The sequence below is a fragment of the Misgurnus anguillicaudatus genome, chromosome 14 (genome assembly GCF_027580225.2).
Source record: "Misgurnus anguillicaudatus chromosome 14, ASM2758022v2, whole genome shotgun sequence".
NCBI lineage: Eukaryota > Metazoa > Chordata > Actinopteri > Cypriniformes > Cobitidae > Misgurnus > Misgurnus anguillicaudatus.
The window spans coordinates 29,791,827-29,804,072 of record NC_073350.2 but is presented as its reverse complement, the minus strand read 5'-3'; the positions used below and the strand labels follow the sequence as shown (position 1 = coordinate 29,804,072).

The following is a 12,246-nucleotide window of genomic DNA, read 5'->3' as shown; positions in this document are numbered from 1 at the left end:
ATGAAAATGGAAAACACAGAATTTGAGCATAATAAAACTGATTTCATAGGGCCATATACAAACTACACTTTACATAATCCATCAATTCATTCATGTTGTCTAATACTGTATCCAGAAACTGAAAAAAAATTCATAGACATAATCAGATTTTTTAATGTAAGTAAAGGCTTTTTGCTGTATTATGGTTCAATTGTCAAATTATTATATAAAAATGCCTGTAAAATCATATAAAATCATATACATTTATTCTGGACACTGCTGTTGTGTTTCCTCAGTGATTTACATACAACAGTTATAAAGGAAGTAAAAAAGTAAAGGAGACCTAAAATAAGAATAAATGAAAGAAATCTCATCAACATGAAAGGACATCAGCGATGCTGTCTCCTGAGGAAGAAAAATTATAAATCTTTAATAAACAAAATAAAAGAGTAGGTAAAATTAAAAGAATGCTACAGCAGGTGACATATGAAAGGTTCAGTCCATGAAACAGAGATAGCCCAGACTTTGTATTAAAATGCAGCTACTTAAAGAGGTCATAGCGTGAAAATCTGACTTTTTCTATGTTTAAGTGCTATAATTGGGTCAACAGCGCTTCTATCAACATGGAAAACGTGAAAATGATTAACCCACTTTGTTTGGATATGCCATTTTCTGCCAGCATGTGAAAAATTAGGTCATTCAGATTTCGCCTGTTTTGTGAGGTAGGTAGCAAGGCAAATTACAATAATACCGCCCCTTAATCTGCACTATCCAACCACAGCACTGTCATTAGTGCAGAGAGAAAGAAAGAAAGAAAAAATACTTGACAGCACAATTGAGTTTCAATTACAACAAACCACCTTCATTGTGATCAGTGTTTGCACTTCATTTGGTCATTTGCATTTTAAATGACACACACAAAAACGGCACACTTTTGCTCAGGCCTACAAAGTGGCAATGAAAACATGCTATAATTAATTATCTGTTGGGTATTTTGAGCTAAAACTTCACTTACGCAAATGACCAAATATTTATTTTACACTTTAAAAAATCTCATGATATGACCCCTTTAAGTATTCACATAACTCATGGTAACTAACATGTTCTGAGACTTTAACTCATTCACCGCCATTGAAGAATTATTTCGTCATTTATGAGTTCATATTTAACTAATAAATATGCCTTTCTGGACGAATTTCAAAGTGAAAGTGTAATACCGCTTTTATCCACCGGATGGCGCCAAACCGAATTTATCAAAAACGGAAGTTAAAAAGATTTAATGATTTATTTTAACTGCCTTTATGTTTGATAGTCATTCTGAGTCTGATCTCTAACATAAATTCCTTTACAAAAAGCTTTTTGCTCAAAATGTTGTATTCTTGAAGAGAAATATCCATATTTCAGTGGTTAAATTAAGTAGAAAAAGTAAATATATAATGAAACGTTTTTCCCCCATTTTGTTTGTTTGTTTGTTTGTTTATTGTTTGTTTAAAAGCAGATGGTGTGTTCTTTAATTTGATATAATTTGTATGTTTATATATTTATAGAAGATAATTTTTCCTGCAAGGAATTTTGTGAAAATTTTGTTAAAATCACAAAAATGCAGGTGGGCAACTTTTCTCAAAAAGGCTGGCGGTGAATGAGTTAAAGTAACTGCTAAAGATAGTTATTGTACTTTTAGTGCTTCTTTATGAAAAATCTCACCTTGACTTAATGAGCTCCCCTGAATTCTGTTTGACAAAAAAAATTGTACAAATTAGTTAAGTCTTGATTTAAACAAACTACCTTATTGTTTGATCATGTCAAAAACTCCACTTACACTTCTACGTAGTGCACTTCAGATAACTCGAAGCTTTTTGTTCCTGGTTTCTTTTCTAGAAAAGTGTCCATATCATGGGTTAATGTTTCATTTGAAAACTGTAAAACTAGAACTGATATGATCATTTTATTTTATAAGTGTTGTACAGAAAACTTACTCCTGAAAAGACACAGACAGATGAGCGCAAGACCTGTCAGAGTTATGGCTTGGCTGGCTATGATAAGCCATATTCCTAAAACAACCAAGAAATGGCATTAAACATTTTCATTTGCAACGTGACAGTGAAAAACTTAAATAAACAGAATTAGATAATAGTATTTATTCTTTTACCAGCTGTTGTGTTCTGTTTCGGACCGATGGGTTGTGAAGAGTGAGTAGTATTCGTTTCTAGAGCAACAGTTAACATAGCAACAATGAATTGTCTATATTTGTCATTTTTAACATTAGTTAGTAATTTAAGGCCTTTTAAAAAGGTACTAATATACACCGATTTGGTACAGATATGTATACATTTGGTACAAATATGATCTCTTTAGGTGCAAATCATGGGCGGAGTTTGGGGGGGGGCAGGGGGGGCAATGTCCCCCCAGACGGGGCCAATTAATGCCTGCCTTTGCTTTGAAAAAATAAATAAAAAAATACAGAATTAATATTTTCTCATTTTATTTGTCTTATCTTCTATATTTTATGAAGGAATAATGAGTAAGTTAATGCTAAATTATTTTTAATTACTGTATTGGAAAAGCTAATTTTCACGTGATTGGCGGATCTCAAAGTATCGCGTTAACTTACGTGAGTAGACTCTCTTTCCGTTCTGTTCCCGCTTTAGTCTACATGCTAAATAAACAAAATGGACATTCATTGTTTTTTTAATAAACCCACTAGTAAAAGTGTGGAGTTTTCTAACTCTGAAGCTTCAACTAATTCCACTGCTGCTACAGACACAGCAATCGAGGCCGCATCTGAGAACAACGAAGCTGGCCTGAGACCCAGCAGCGCCGCCACCGTATCACCGGAGTTACCCGCTCAAGTTCAACCTGCCGCATCTGGATCTGGATAGGCTGACCTCGGGCCAGGCAGCCCATACTTTCTTCTTTCCCTAAGCGCCTCATTGGAAATGTTAATCGTGCCTTCTCTACACTTTACTTTCACAAGTTCCCATGGATGGAGTACTCAATTTCAAGTGATTTGTTTTTTTGTTTTTGCTGTCGCCACTTCTCTTCAAATATTGCAAGATCAGACGCAGACGAACTATTTACGAAAGTGGGAGCTCGGAACTGAGCTCGGAATCAGAGAAGCTGACGAAACACGTCACAGGTACATTCAATAGTATCCCTTACGAAAATTAACCATGGTTTTATTGTGGTAAACGTGTAGTAAGTAACCATGTTTTTTTGTTTGTGTATTGTTTACTATCAGCAAAACCATGGTTTTACTACACTAACCATGTTTAACTATGGTTTTTGAAAACCATGGTTATTTTGTGGTTACCACGGTTTTACTACAGTAACCATGTTTTTTGGTTTTAACTGTAGTAAAACGATGGTTAATTTTCGTAAGGGATGAAGATGTGGGAGAGCTAAAAACAGGCTGGTGCATCGGGATCTGTTGCTGCACAGCACAGCTGTCACACAGCCATCAAAGCAGAAACTGGCTCCGATCTGCAATGGCTCAGGACAGATTCTCGAATCTTTCCCTACTGCATAAAGAACGACTTGACTGCAAATTTATCAGAAGAGAAGATTGTGGACATGCAACTCGGAAAAAGAGGCGTCTTCTTCTGCATTAAGTAAGATATGTTTTTAATGCTATTGATTTTACAGCAGTCCTCGTTTGTTGTAAATGTATTTTAAATGTACAGTAGAAGGTATGTATATATATGAAATAGGCCTATTAATAGCCCCTATAAAAAATCTAAACTCGTGGTCTGCCGGTAGGTGCCCCCCCAGGCACAAAAATGAAACTCCGCCTATGGTGCAAATGTGTACCCTAGTATCGCTCCTGTGACAGCTGGGACCATTTTTGACAATTTTTTAGACAGTAAAGAAAATAATAATTTTAATTGACTGGCTAGTATGTTTTCAGCTGTACATTTGAACAATGCAAGTGTTTTAAAAGAAGAAATTATCACAGTATTACGTTTTGTAAGAACACATATGAGCTATTTACTTTGTGTCTCTGTTGCAGCTGTGATTGTAGAGAAAAGTTGTGTTGAATCTGCAGAGAGAATTTTGAAACGTTATGAAATGCATAATCATCACAAATATATAAGTAGTAAGTGATAATGTACAGTCATTTAATTGCAATAACAACTGAGCGGCTTTAAACCAAGAAACCAAGTTCAGATGATAAACATACATTTGGTTTAATCATTTGTAAATCAAATCTCTTAAAGATGCAGTGTGTAACTTTTAGGAGGATCTCTTGACAGAAATGCATTATAAAATTCATAACTATATTATCAGTGGTGTATAAAGACCTTATGTAATGAACTGTATTGTTTGTATTATCTTACAATTAGTCATTTTTATCTACATACACCGCAGGTCCCCATACATGGAAGTCGCCATTTTGTGCTGCCATGTTTCTACAGTAGCCCTAAATGGACAAACTGCTCTACAGAGCGCATTTTATCACTACTGTGTTACTACTTGACAACATGTTTGTCCTGTTGGGGCTACTGTAGCTTCTCTATGCATTTCAGTGAACGATGGACTGAGCCGTTGGTTGCAATTCACTATCTTACTGCTAGATGCCGCTAAATTCTACACACTGCACCTTTAAATGTTATTAATTATGCATATGTTGGAATTTATTTAAAATTATTAAATTATACAGATAACTCGCAATACCCAGATGAGGTTGTGCTATTAGTATCAATTAGAATCAATTAGAATCAAGCATTCTAGAGCACTGTGTAATAATTATTAATAAGAAAATGACTTGCATGTTGTTGATTCCTGTGTTGTTTTTGGGGTCTGATGCTGGGTGACTTGATGATTTTGCACAGGAAGAAAAGCTGTTGTGAAAAATATGCACATTAAACAATACTGGACACAAATGTATTATTTAACTAATAATAATGTACAATTTAACGTTACTCACCTGTTAGGATGTATTTGTCACTGTGTGATGACCTTTTAGTTGAATCAGTTTTTGGAGAATAATTACAGCTCGCTGATTTACTCTTAACTGACTGCAGTTGAATAAACAATGAATTTTCAGCGATTGTAAATATACACTGTATTTTTCCAGACCTTTCATAAGACATTGTCTTTAAAAGTTGTTTATGATCCTCTCCTATGAACAGATAACAAATATAACCAGTGTTTTCTGATCCTGGTATTTCACAGTTAAATCTAAATTCCCCGAGCAGAGAATCATGGATGACTGTTAATGTCGGCCTTTTATCTGTAAGCAGAAACAATCATACAGTACAATTAAAATTATTTAGTATTTGTTTCCTATTATAAAAGTCAGCAGATGCTGTTAACTGTCTGGTACCATCATTTATCAAATATCTTCTTTTGTACTTAACATAATAAAGAAACTTATACAGGTTTAAAATAAACACGAGGGTAAGTAAATGATGGCAGAATTTAAATTTTTGGAATTTAAACTATCCCTTTCAGTATAAGCTCAAAACCAAGTAAAAAATGGTCATGCACTGTAAAAAATGCAGCATTTTTGTCAACACATGTTTTATGTTACTTTAACTTAACAAATTAAGTTAAACAATTTTAACTTGTTTTGTAAGTTATGTCAGCTTATTACAAGTCAAAACTTAAAAAGTAGGTTGAATTGAGCACAATCAGCCTATTTTTTTTCGTAGGGCCGGCAGTCTACGAAATTTCCCGGCAGATTTTTTGGTCCCACTCAGCCCTGCCATCATACATGTTGGCTCTTGCAACCTCTTCCTCATCCCAGTCGGTCGCCATTTTAATACTATGGGGCTACCTTTCATCCACTTTTCCCCAATGTGACGTCATCACCAAATTGCGTAAAAAAACAAATACGTAAAAAAACAGTTTTTTAAGACCATTTTTGAGACATTTTAAAAATGATATACATATCTTGAGTGATTTATGTACATTAATTGACAGTGGTGGTTAACCTGCAACATGGGCTTTAACCACTGGATAACACTTTCTAGATTTTAAAACCATTAGGCACCAAATTAGCCAACAGCCTAACATAAAGATTTCATTATTTTGATAGTAAAGCTTTTCAGATGTCTAAATAACAAAATTGAATATTTAAGAAACTCCCCAATTGCACTCTTAAAAATAAATGTTCCTGAAGGGTTCTTTGCCCCTTTCACATAACTTTTTCATAGTTCCTGGACTACCGGTAATTACTAAAAGTTTACAAAGTTTGTTTAAGTACTTGTAAAGGCTCAGAACATTAAAACTGATGTGGAAAAACTTCTACATTCGGGGTTTAATGGTATTTCAAGCATTCTGACTTATTAACACAGTTATAGAGTTGTTTCCTCATGCTAAACGTAGGCAAAGTGTCAAAAATGCAGTTGGGCGTGTTTCAGAGTATTTCTGTGCCGAATGCACTTCGCCAGGGTTCGTACAAGTTTTGGCTAATTTTTTTCGATTATGGTTCCAACTGACGTTTCAGGGGTTTTCGATACGTATCACTTCTTTATATGGGCTTCCGCCGGAAAACTTCCCCCGGAAAACCCCGCCCAGCCGTCAGTCAGCGGGAGACGCTAGAGCAGGGGTCTTCAACTACTTTTCTTCGGGGGCCAGATTTTAAAATTGTAAATATGACGCGGGCCAAACTTTTACCCCTATTTTTACTTTTGATATATTTTTTACTTTTACCATATATGTGTGTGCGTTGTTGTCGTTTTTGTTACTTTTGTTGTAGTATATTTGAAAAAAAAAACATATTAAAAACATGCATTTTCAAAAAAAATGTAAATTTAAAAGCCTTTTAATTACTGAAAACGCATATTTTCTTTATTAATATTTAAAAACAATTGCAGTTTAACATGTAAGAGCCAAATGTTAATAGTAAAAGTGTAAGAGATCAACACTCCTAAACATATTTTGTTTATAACTGTTTACTTTCATTAATTGTTACATGTCAACTACTCACTACATATAGCCAGTCTTCTCCTAATGACTAAAATTGCACTACATGTTTTATTTTTTAATATTTTATAGATATATAGGTTAAACAGCCTTTCCATTGTCCATTACATACAGATATAACTGTCGGGAGTTCGCCCCCTAGTGGCGTAATGAAAATGTAGTTTAATCGTAAATCTGTCATGGGAGAGAACCTTTAATCTACGAAAATATGCATAGTTAATAATTTACTTACCAGTAATTAAAGTATTCAAGTGTTACTTATGAAGTAAAACAAACAATAATTAATAATTTTAACTTTGCACACAGTTTTGATTGGAACACACTGAAATACATCACTTCCGGTCGCCGCGTCACATGCTGTGTAGTCGCGTAAGTTTATTTTCTTTAATGCATCCAAAGCTCCAATTGGATCAAATAATTACGCACCCGCAGATGGTTGGCACCCCACACAGCCCCTTTCTGTGTTGTCTTGTACAGTGGTACACGCTGAATTTAAATCAGACTATAGTCGTTTCTCAATAAGGCTGCAGGCTCCGGAGGTCGCATTTCCAGGCTGCATACGTCATTAAGTCTTATTTCAGAATTTTAACAATTATAAAGTTGACTATTATTCTTAGTTAATCGTAAATTGTTGTAATATGCTTATGATTTGTGAATGTAATGCTCGGTTAACTTAATCTTGATGACGTATGCAGTCTGCATATGCGACCTCCGGAGGCTGCAGCCTTCCGATTGAGAAACGCCCAAAGGTGACCGGCGGGCCGGATAAAGATGATTGGCGGGCCGCAGTTGGCCCGCGGGCCGCCAGTTGACTAGCCCTGCGCTAGAGCTTGCTAACAGCTTATCACCCCACTCAGCTTTGTTTAATTTCAAAAGTCAACAATGGCACAACAAGAAGTGTGTTTTTGGATGTAAGGAGAAGACATCCAGTTTTATGGAAACAATGGATATAGTTTATTATCCGGATTAGCAGCGGAGTTTTGCGTGTGTGTTTGATGCGGTGGATTTTCAGAACCGGGTCATGACGAGTTACACGTGGTAAGTAAGACTTCTGTCTTATATTGGAAATAGGCGCGTGTATATTATATAAATGACACGAACATGTAGTGAATCATACGTTATAAGTGTTGTATAGTGTTGCATGACTTGTACTCGCTCCTCCCGTGTTATAACTCCTCCTTCTTCATTTTTTCGTACGTTATCGGAAAGATTCGGTAAAGCTAATCTTTCTTTTATAAATCTGATTAAACTAAAGACTCTTCAGAGATATAAAGGATGTCATACTACTCTATAGGTACTCCAGATTGATATCAGAAATGCAGAAACGGCGTGTTACGTGAGCTTTAATGTTAAAGCATCTATTCTTAGTGGCAAGGCTTAACATGCATGTCTTTGCTATCTAAGAGTTTGCACTCACATATTTTTAAATGTATCATTGTTTTGTCTCAAGATGCACACCAGTAATTTGTTGGCACTTTTATAAATATGTTTGTAAAAACTACTTAAATTTGCTAATATATCTAAGGCCTAATTTTGGCTTAATCTAAGCCTTGTGTGTGACACCGCCTCTATTGTATAACATGCACACTTGACTGAATTTTCATTTAGTTATTTTGGACGCTGTTATCAAATGAGGAACATTAAGAGCTAACAATATCTGCAGTGTCACGCTAGCATGTTTCAAAAGTAATTTGTGTTATACTAATATAGGAGCTAGATAAAAAATAGACGGCTTTTTAGGTTTAACAGCCTCTATTACCAAACATACAGAGAAAGCCACCAGGCCTCATCAATGCGTACGCTGTTTTTATGTTTAGTATAGACTGTGGTTTTGTGTCTTTCTGCTTGATGAGAAACAGAACTACTGGGCTGTAAGTTAAATTATAAGTAACTGAAACTGAGAGGGAGACCTGACATCACTTTTTAATGTCTGTTTACATGTATGTTGTTGTTTTATTTAACATGTGTTCCTTACATTTTGATATTCCTATCCTATCTTAATCTGCTACCAATAAACTTTAGAAATAGAGTTAGTTAAGCCCTTTTTCAGCTACCGTAGAAAAAAACTGTAAAATTATAATCAACAAATGACAGAAGCAATAATTTGCTCACTTGTTATTGGATCTGATGTGGTTTTAGCACTAGATAATACAGCAAAAGCTTAAACCCAGAGAAGATAAATTATTAACTGCTTTGAAATACAGTACAGTTTATTTAAACTGAAATAAAGGTTGAAATATTATATTAGAAGTTGTACTTATAATTTTTTTAAGTTATCATGTAATTTGCTTATATGACTTGCGTGGTTTGCTGCCTGCATGCGACCTCAGCAGGCTGCAGGCTTCTGATTGAGAAAGCATTGTTTACAAACGAGGACATGTGTACTCTTGTAAGATACAATAAATCCGCTTAACCAATCACAGCACACCATTCCATGCATTTTAAACAATAATGTTGGCACTTTAAAAGTACACCAAATCCTAATTTTCCTCATCTACTTTGTACTTCGTGATCAACAAACAAACAAAACAAAATAATACCTTGATGGCATTGCTAAACCTGTGGTGGTTTTCTGTGGCGGGGAAGAAACGTAAGCCATCAACATCTAATAATTTATGCGAGACGGAAGACGGAAAAATTACGTTGCTTGTTCTCACACGACAGCATCAAGCTTCTGTCATGCTAACACATTGACGCCAGGGGATCTTATGAAAAACGTTCCAATATTTTACTCGAAGTCAACCAATATCGAGCAGAACCAAAACATTTTACAGCTGATTGCTGTCAAAAAAGTTCAGCGACGACGTCCCAAGGATGACAGCAGCAATGACAGTAAGTGTTTTGATTAATGCCATTAATGTTTATTTGTTTTAATAAGTGTATACCACTAATCAACTAAATGAATATAACATGGCAAAGATGAATACACATTTATATATTGATTCAATCAATTTATAGCATTTTGAAAGAAATTAACTTGTCATAAATTTATTGCGTTTTGGAACCAAACTCTTCATTTATTATAGAACAATTTGTGCTGAATACAGTGTTATGTGATATTAGTAGGGATGCACCGATATGGAAATTTTGGCCGATACCGATAACTCTTTATATTTGGGGGCCGATAACCGATATATATATATATAGGCTGATAAATATTCATATTATTTTCACAATGAAAAACTCACAGACCGCGGACATCTTCTTTGCGCTAGACTAGCATACTCTTCTTAAGCTCGCAACACATGTCATCTTCGTGCAATGTCAGAGAAAGCACCAATCAAAACTCCACATGGCCAGCAATGAGCAAGTGAAGTGGTTCAACAAACCAAAATAATCCATCATTTATCGGCTTTCATTTATCGGCCTAATTTTGCTATCAGACCAATAACCGATAATATTAAAAATAAGCAGTTATCGGCCGATAGCGATATGTCAGCCGATATATCGTGCATCCCTAGATATTAGCCATAATATGTTTAAAGCAACTGAAAAAAGACCAAATGTAAGAGCATGTCAAAACCTCTGCCAGTGTCCCAAAATGACCAGACCCCAGGGGGTTAAAAACTGGAGGAGAATAAGACATTGATCATAATAGCCCTCATCTTTATGAACCTTGCAGTTTATTTTTAGTTTGGTGAGATGATAGTGGCTTAAATTTAACCTGCACTCTGCTTGATGTTTTAAACTCTTAATAGACACAAATTCAGCAGAGCCTCGAAATGGGATACAGTACACCACTGAATAACATTTTCTATAGCTTTTAAAAACTATTAGGAACCAAATCAGCCAACAGCCTTTCATTACTTCATAGTAAAGCTTTGTCTAAATAACTAAATTAAATATTTAAAAAAAAACTCCACATCTAATAGCCTAATTTCACTCTTAAAAATAAATGTTCCTAAATGGTTTCTTGCCCCTTTCAAATTACAGGAACCTTTTCACAGTTCCTGGACTAATAAGTAGAAGTTTACAAAGTTTGTACAAGGCTCATTAACAGAACGTTAAAACTGATGTGGAAAAACTTGTACATATATCTACATCTATATTCGAACACTTTGATGTTAAAGCATCTAATCTTAGTGGCAGTTTTTTTGGACAGGGCTTAACATGCACGTTAGAGCTATCAAGAACCAGTTTGCACTCACATATTTTAAAATGTATCAGTGCTATTGTTTTGTCTTAAGCTGCACACCAGTTGGCACTTTAAGAAATATGTTTGTAAAAACTACTTACATTTGCTAATACACTCTAAAAAAAACAAACGGTGCTATATAGCACCAAAACTGTTCCTTTGGATCGAAGAACCGTTTTTAGTGCCATATAGCACCGGTGAAGCATCAGTGAAGCACCTGTGTAGAACCATATAGGGGCCATAAGATTGTAACAGCCCTTTACCACAACTCAGACAAAGAAAGCCACTAGGCATCAATGTGTATGCTGTTTTTATGATAAGTATAGACTGTGGTTTTGTGTCTTTCTGCCTGATGAGAAACAGAACTACTGTTCTGTAGGTTAAATTATAAGTAACTGAAACCGGAATAGGAAGAAGGAGACTTGACATTACTTTTTAATGTCTGTTTACATGTATGTTACTTGTTTTATTTGACCTGTATTTCTTACATTTTGATATTATATTCCTATCTTAATCTGCTTCCAATAAAGTTTAGAAATATATTACTTTTTCTGTCTCGTACAAATGAACAGATCTGTTGTTTTAACTTAATGCACAATAGTAACTAGTAGATTTTTAATTACATAAATTGGCGGTTTTACAACCTCATGTGTTATAAATACTTTCCAGTCTCTACTCTACTTTTCCTTAACAAGACACAATAATAAAAACTGCCAATGAGCACTGCTAATACAAAATATAAATATATGAAAATGATGTCCCCTTTAACTGTGTAATAGACTTCTACTTGGGTAATAGGTCAATTAAATTTGTGACCACTTTAGAAAAGTCCACTGACCTGCACATTGAAAAAAATGCAGCATTTTTGTCAAATCAACATATATTTTGATGCTTCTTTAAAATAATTTTTTTTTAATTAAATTAATTTAACAACATCAGCTAGTTTTTTTTATAAGTTATGTCAGAACTTAAAATTGTATGTTGAATTGACTTGCAAAACCAAGTTGTATTAACTTTATGCTGCAATTTTGTTTTACAGTGCAGTTTTAAAGAATTGAAGAAGCTGTTGCACTTACCTTCAGTCTGAACCTCCAGAAATTGCAGACACATGAAGAAGATAAGTAGCATAATGGCACTACTATACATTATAAAACTGATACAAACAGGGCACAGTGCTTAAGAAATGATATCAGGAAGTAACAATG

At 34.7% G+C, this 12,246-nt stretch overlaps 2 long non-coding RNA genes across 2 annotated transcripts; both read right to left on the bottom strand.

Moving 5' to 3' along the window:
* Positions 1 to 188: 188 nt before the first annotated feature.
* LOC129427919 (uncharacterized) lies at positions 189 to 1,853 on the bottom strand. The gene is made up of 3 exons (XR_012373358.1): positions 1,799 to 1,853; positions 1,684 to 1,709; positions 189 to 384 (listed from the first exon to the last, which is right to left on the bottom strand). It is a non-coding gene; the product is annotated as an uncharacterized lncRNA (long non-coding RNA).
* Positions 1,854 to 4,745: 2,892 nt separating this feature from the next.
* Positions 4,746 to 12,246, bottom strand: LOC141369506 (uncharacterized). Its single transcript, XR_012373273.1, has 3 exons — positions 12,118 to 12,246; positions 4,904 to 5,209; positions 4,746 to 4,817 (listed from the first exon to the last, which is right to left on the bottom strand). It is a non-coding gene; the product is annotated as an uncharacterized lncRNA (long non-coding RNA).